The 7,821-nt window shown below is 37.6% G+C and overlaps 1 protein-coding gene across 5 annotated transcripts in view; it reads right to left on the reverse strand.

Annotated features, from left to right (window-relative positions):
- Positions 1-7,815, reverse strand: part of GLI3 (GLI family zinc finger 3) — a 287,319-nt gene extending 279,504 nt beyond the window's left edge. For 2 of the 5 annotated variants that reach the window (XM_019509091.1, XM_019509087.1), the window contains exon 1: positions 7,645-7,815. The gene's annotated coding sequence lies outside the window, so the exon portion shown is untranslated. The other 3 variants (XM_019509089.1, XM_019509088.1, XM_019509090.1) reach the window with 3 other exon arrangements.
- Positions 7,816-7,821: the final 6 nt, after the last annotated feature.

Here is a 7,821-nt window from a genome sequence, read left to right on the forward strand (position 1 = left end):
TGATGTACATTATAAAAACACCTAACTCTTATTGATTATACATGAACCCTTGCCTAATATCAAGCTCTAACTTAACATTACTGGTTTACAATCTCTTAGCAACCTTGCACCTCGGCAGGATCAGACATACCAGAAAACTTCAGACATACCATGAACACTTTCTCCCCCTCTCTATTCCACTAGTTCTGCCATCACTGCCACCCCCACTACTGAAGAATCAGTCCCAGTACCTGTATATCTAAAAGTATATTATCTGTACCATAAAGCCTCTGGACTCCTATTTTCCCTGTTCTAATTTCTGACCTTCTTAACAGACTAACCAGGATAAACAGATTCACAATTTATTTTTAAACTGAATAAAGATGCATAAATGTTATTTCTAAAGAAAGAAAAGAGAAATTCATTTTTCAATTTTGTTCTAGAACAAAAAAAACTTTGATGCAACACAGTAAGCATTAATAGCATAGACCCTTTGCTCACTTGAGCTATCTGATATTGTCTGAAAGTCCAGAATAATCTGTGCTATTGCCTGATATTTTATAATCCTATAGCCTAAGGTTTAAAACTCTTTGGTTAGAAAATATTCTAAAAACTATGTCAAAGTATGTTGAATCTTAAAAAAATTAGCATGGAAAAAATCTAGATATTGGCGTTTATAATAATAAATTTGGTTAAAATTACTGGGTACATTTCAAACTTCTCTTTCAAGGGCACACTCAGTTTTGCTTTATGACCCAAACAATAATAAATTGAAAACAAGGTTAACAAACACTTAAATATCAGCATAGTAACTTCCTTCTGTATAACAGAGTTCTATAAAATCTAGTCTTAGCCACTCATATTGTGGATTTGACAGGATGAGAATATGCCACAGAGGAAGACAATCAGCAAGTCTTGCTGTGTTGATAACAAGCCCTATGACTTCCTCTGCTGATACTGTTATTAGCACTGGAAACACTTGTGGTGAGTGTATGGTGTGTTTCCCCCCTTTTCTTGCCCATTTTTTAGAATCAGTTGGTAAAAACAAATTACAAACACCTGTAATGGATGTGCTTTGTGTCATGGTTTATTTAGCTCATCACACAAAAAATTCACTGAAACCACAACTGCCACAGAAAAATGCAGAGGCATTCTTATTAGAACATTATCGCCAAATGTGAATTCCAGTAGCATGATCATTTTCTTAAGATCTATTGCTCTGTATCACCAATTCAAATAGATGAAGTTTCCTTTGAATCAAAACCCAACCTATAGATCAATGTCAATCTATAAAGTAACGACACTCAGTGAAGAATATATATAACGTAGGTCATCCCAGATGTCATGTATACACGCTGCAACAACTGTCTAGGATGCCTTTTCCATTTCATACTTAAGATGCAGAAATCCCTGAAGAAAAGCCACATTTTACGATTAGCATTTTAAAGTAAGATGAAAGAAATTAAGCAAAATGTTTCTGAAAGTCCTATATTTTGATCACAAAACTTCAAATCCTGGACTTCTAATTATTTACTCAACATACTTTAAGGTTAGGGATGACTTTGATCCACATAGTACATTTTCATATTTTAACCTAACACAGATGTTTTAACCTTGCAAGCAAAGCACTAGGGAATCAACATGCATCCGTGAACTTACAGTGTAAAAGGTACTTTATAAAAACTTTATCTTCACCTTTAAACTTTACGTTTTACCTCTGTCTCACTGTAGCAGTAAAACACTATTAGGATGCCTGGCAGCTTTTGCAACCTGACAAAATTACAATAAGACAAGTCTACAATCCTGCGATATAAATTACCTCACAGTCAACTCACCCCATATATATGGTATAATCACAGAATTCTACAGCAGTCTAATTTTCCAAGAAAAACCACTCATACAGAATCATGGTCCAAAGTGCCAAACCAAACTGCACCAAACCACATGTCCTGTTACTTAAGATCTTCAGTGCTGGGATTTCATTTTAATATACACAGTTCAGAACAACAGACATTGTACTATAGTGACACTGGCTTAATCTGTGTTTCTGACTATTCAGTTCCAGGTATTCATACATCTTATTTAATGAAAGCTCCATTCTTTAGCCAGCTGGATGAGGTATTCTTTTACATGGAGTTGATTTGCCTGACATTACCAGATTTGTTTTTATATATATATATATATATAAAAACAAAAAACAAAAACAGAAAACATGGTTCTGAACCAAAGAATCCAAACATATTTTGTTCTAATTGATCACAAGGGTAATTTGATCCTTCAACCCTAATCTAAGTAGCAGGTAGTGAACCTTAAAATAACAACAGTGTTTTGGACACAATTAAGATAAGAAGCATTTTTGGTAACCAATACATGTCTACTAAAACAAAATGACTAAAACTCCAGTGGATATTTCAACTATTACAATCATTAAATGAAATCTCTAATCATATGCTATGAATGTATTATTTTGACACCCAGGAACCTTTAGTCAAAAGTAAAAAGAGATACTCTACCCCAGTTAGTTAGTTTCTTATTTCTAGTGAAAATAACGTATTAGGCATCTGCAAAAATGAACTGATTGGTTTTTCCTTTTTGTGTTAAAGAGAGACTCACCAACTCTTTAGATGAGCAACTAACTTAGTGCACTTTCAATTTAATGCAAGTACAATTTATATGTACACTGCATGCCACCACAAAACCACAGTATGATGCCAAGACAGTCTCTAAGAAAGTTTTCCTGTAAATCTCTGCAGAAAGCAGCCTTAAAAGAAAGCAGGGATTAGAGTGAGCTAGAAGGTAGGGAGGGGACTTACCTCAAACCTAGCCAAGCGGAAATCAGAGCAGTAATTCTACAAGTCGGCAGAGTACACTTTTAGAGCTATAATGGTGTGAAGAAGTGCTGGGCAGCATTGCCTGAAGGCAGCACTAATACACTGATGACTAATGACTGGGCCATGCAGACAATGAATTTGGGGGTTGAAAACTAACAGAAACCATGCAGTACCTTGACAAATGGGCTTTCACAATTTCATTCACTGAATAACCTTTAAGCACAAAATTGGCTGAAGTTCTCTTGGGAATAACATGACACATGTTGTTGGATAATGATATAAGTATTTTCCTTTTTAATTAAGATTATTACGCCAAATACGTAAACATGATTACAGTGAATAAAATATAGGAGTTAAGTATTCACCAGCTAGAGGGTAGTTAAAGCACAGAATTTAAAGTATAATATTGTATCTTCCTGACAGCCAACCATCCCCAGTATTAACTATTTGAATGATTGCAATTCATCCTTTGCAGAAAACATTTTATTTTTGTTGATATTGTTAGGGGAAGGGGAAAAAACACCTTACAAGGCATGGTTTTCAGCAACCTAGGAAACAGTTACAAGAAGCTCAGAAATTAGGAACTAAAAGATATGTTGTGCTTGGAATTACAGCTGAAAAAGTCTTATTTTAAATCCCCTAGTCAGAATCAAGCCATCATAAAACAAATTATGTTTCATATAAACTTTGCAACTTTGTGTATTTATAATCATATTAAAAACAACAGCATCACTCTTTAAAGGAGCTTTTCAGTGCAACTCAACTTCCAATTTGAAAAATAACAATTTTGGCTGTTTTTACAGACAGAATGAAATATCTAAAGTGTCTCTAAATTAACAAGTACCACTTGCTCCAGACAGCATTGCCTTTAGCAGCTCCTAAAAACTTCAGAAAGGGATCTTAAAACAGGAAGCTTAGTGAGCTCATAAAACTGTTGTTGGAGCCAGGAACACATAGCATATTTAATCTGCAAACTGTGAGAGTCTACAATGATTTCAGCAAGATCTGAGGCATGCCCTCAAGGTTTGCTGGGATCTGGGATTAGGGAGTTGATAAGAACCTCTACTGCCCATGGACATGTTTTTCTTCTGCAGTTAAACACAAATGCATAGAGACGTTTGACTGCTGCTTGGCGTTACTGCTCAAGTTATATAAAAGCTTTGCAGCTCCTTTTGCTGTCAATATATCAAAGTTAAAAAAAATCATCAAAGTGTGAAATTTCATTTAAAGTCTTTGCCAGTCTACAGCTCTATTTCACAGACCTATCAAATAAAAGTAAAGATGAAAAATACACTGAAAGTACTTGAAAAGTTTGGAGCAGCACCCATGCCCTATTTTTGTCTTTTCTGTCTCATATTATGTGATTTAAAATATAACAAATCAATTCCCATATAAAAATGACAAAGTCTAATGAGGGGTGTCTATAAAACCTATGGTGAAAAAGACAACTTGAAATTATTATTCAAGCGGAACCTTTTGTTGACTAAAAATCTTCTATAGCCATTTTAGTATTTTAATTGCCTAGCTGCAAGTTGGCAAAAATTTTCTTGAATTTTCCAAAACAATCAGACTGACTACAGAATCTAAGTGCCAGCAAAACTAAAGCCTTCTTCAAAGTATTCTTTAGCTAGGGATTTACAACAATTGCATAAAGAAAAAAAGTCTGACTTTTAAGATAATCTACTATAGCCTAAAAGCATTAACATTCCATTACTAAGGTTTTCCTGAGGATTTCATGACTCATTGATTCACTTTTCCTTCAAGTCTGCTTTTTCTTGGTACATTACTGTCTCCATATACTTGAGTGCAAGCAACAATGATCATTAAACTGTTTCCTTTCATAACCCCCTTCTCCCCCCCTCCAAATGGATCCTGCTTTAATAAGCATCATATACCTTATTAATCAAGCAAAGACGGCTAACTTTGTAAGAGCACTGAAAAAAAAATATCCACTCCTTACTTGAATTCAGAGCTAAGATCAAACCTGCTGCTGAGTGCAGGTAATAAAATAGTTTGGCCAAAAATAAGCCAGACATACACCATTCAAACTTTTCTGGGCTGGATTCAAATGGATGATTTAAAATATTTTGATTAAGTAGCTTACAAAAAGAACTAAAGTCTTCTAATAGCTTAATGGAAAGAGCCGTATTATATCAGCTTATGTACCACATAAATCCCAAGATTAAAAAAAAATATGACCTTTACAACCTAGCTACAGAATGCCTCATTTTTATTTCAAATTATAAATGCATACCTTCAGATACAACTTAAAGGAGCGTTGATAAATGTGCTATCTAATGTGTATGTCTTAGGCATGAAACATTATTCTACTTAGTAAGGAAACTACAGGTGATGTCTTTGTTTTACGCTACTTGTGCAGAATAATGCTTTGGAAAACAGGAGGTCATACTGAAAGCCATGTGCAATCATGTGAGTGCAATAATGCATTGATTCAGATACCTTAAACCATAGTTTTACTTCCTTTACTTCTTTTTTAAAATAAAAAAGAACTGTGTACACTAAAAATGTCCTTTTCTCATTTGTGGGATTCCTAAACCATACAGTGCTTAGAGTAAAAGAAATTACCTTCCCCTTAAGAGTAGCTCTCTCTCACAGAGTAACGTTATTTATGCTTTAAATTTGACTGCAGATTAACAAACTATAAGTATTTATGTACTTGCTAGTTAAAACCCAAAATTTCATTACATAAACTAATTCTCTGGAGACTTTGTACAGTCTATATTGTTATATTCACTGACTACTACCTTTAATCCTTCAACTGAAATATTGTCGTGTGTTCAGAAATTATTTTTTTTACATTTTAAGGTTGCTTTACTTAAAAAAAAATAGCATCTTTCTTCCATCAAAATAATCTTGACATATGTAATTAGGAAACTGTCAGATCATTATTAATTTTTAATAAAGGACCCAAATGAAATAATTATAGAAATCAATCAGTGAGGCACCTTTCCAAATTACAATGCAACTGCACAAATACTCAAAAATACTCAGGCCCATTCTTGTGGATTTCAATTTATAATGCCAAAAACCAAAAACAGTTGCACAATGCAGGAAAACTTAGTGATTTCTCAGTTTTAAATGGACTTCAGTGATTTCCATCTAGATACATATATCATGTATACAGATAGACAGACAGAGGGACTGGCACCCTCCTAAAATGTTTGTTAATTTAATTAGTCACAAATTTCAAAGGTTCTGTGACACTTTACATTTGAGTTCTTTTGAGAACAACATAGAACAAATTAAATGTGCATGTTGAACCTTAAAATAAATACATGCTTTATTAAACCTTGGAAATAAAATGGGAGGGGGTGTGGGGTGTAGAGTGCAGGCCTGAAAGGCGAGGAGGGTGGGAGTGGGGCAGAAGGGGCAGTGAGGGCTGTAGTGTGTATTGCTGGCTGGTTTGGTTAATGAGACTCTAAACATCATATAGCAAGTGGACAGCCATCCATACCTTTGACTAAAAAGGCTCTTTTACTTTGAGATCCGTACAGTCCATCATTTCAAACTGAAGTGGCAGCTGGAAAATATGGAACAGCTGGCAAAGAGCTGAGAGAAAATGTTTTACATAAATATATCTACATATAAACTGGCAGAAGGCCACAAACATGGTACCCAAAGGACCGAATCAAAACTATACACCAGAGGCATAAAATTAAAAATCAGGGGGTAGAGGAGGTTTCCTTTTACCTTTCCTTTTCACGTGGTGTCAGGAGTTGGAAGCTGCAACTTTATCAGCGCATGTGTGTGTGCATGTCTGTAAACACCCCAAGTTCCCAGGCCAGTTAAAACAACAGCATCCACTCTCCTGAAACCCTTTGAAGGAATGAGATGTGGAAAGCTGCAGAGGTCCTCAACCACATCACTTTGCTGGGTATCAACAGATGAAATATCCCTCCGCTTCTCCCACACTACTCACCCCAGGCGGAGAAAGTAACTGTCTGGAGTGATTCATACCCAATCCTGACCCTGCAATATTTTTCTCCGCGCACTGCAAGAAAGGGTGAGAAGAGATGGAGGGAGAGGGGGTTTTGTGGGGGAAAGTTGCCCAGAGACCCAGGTCCCAGCAGCTTGGTTTAGGCAGCGTCCCAAGTTGATGAAGTTCCCCAGGCAGTGGCAGCGGCAGCAACAACAACAAAGATCATAAAAAGAGAAGGCAGAACTTTCACTTTTCCTCTGCCCTAAGCCAGCCACCTTCCCCTTTGCCTTCCCTGCTCCCACCCCTCCTCTGGAGCTGCCACAGAGGAATCCAAAATCCTGCCAGCCCCACTAGTCAAACCTCCCTGTCCTCCCCAACAATCCCGCCTAGCCCTTCCACTCCTCCAGATGTGACAGATGCGTTTCCTACCGCCCCAAACTTCCAACCCCATGAAACAGGCATGAAAATAACAAGCAGCTTCTTTTTTGGGGGGTGGGGGGGGGAATGTAAAAGCAGCTGCTGCTTGCAAAGCTGCAGTTCAACGGCGGGACATTAAGCCTCAAAATCCTTTCTCAGAGCAGCCGGGCAGGCACTGCAAAGAGAGAGGGAGGAAGAAGAAAGGGGAGCGGGGGGACACAAAACAAAACAAAAAAAAAGAGGAAAAGACTTTCTTGGAGAACCATTGGTTTTTGTAACTTAAGGGCTGTTTGACAGCCATTTTTACTGAGATCTAGGAAAGCCTCTCCCCTACCTTCTAACTTAAAGGGGGGGAGGGAAAGAGAGAGAGGTCGGAAATGGAAAGAAAGTGCCAAAAAACCCCCCCAAAAAGCAACCAACCCCTCTGCGCACAGCCCATTAAAACAAAGAAGTTCTTGCAAAACTCCGGCCACGTACCTGCTCCGGCTGCTGCTCCCGTGCAGCCCCCCCAAAACTTCCCATAGAGCAGGAGCGGGGCGGCTGGCTCCGCGCTCGCGCCCTGCGTGCAGGAGGGGCTCCCGCTCCGCGCGCTCGCAAAGCTACCGGCACCGACCCCCGCGGATGAAAGCGGGCATTTTGCTTCTGTTTGGAGGA

The sequence above is a fragment of the Gavialis gangeticus genome, unplaced genomic scaffold (genome assembly GCF_001723915.1).
Source record: "Gavialis gangeticus isolate Ggan-Ray unplaced genomic scaffold, GavGan_comp1, whole genome shotgun sequence".
NCBI lineage: Eukaryota > Metazoa > Chordata > Crocodylia > Gavialidae > Gavialis > Gavialis gangeticus.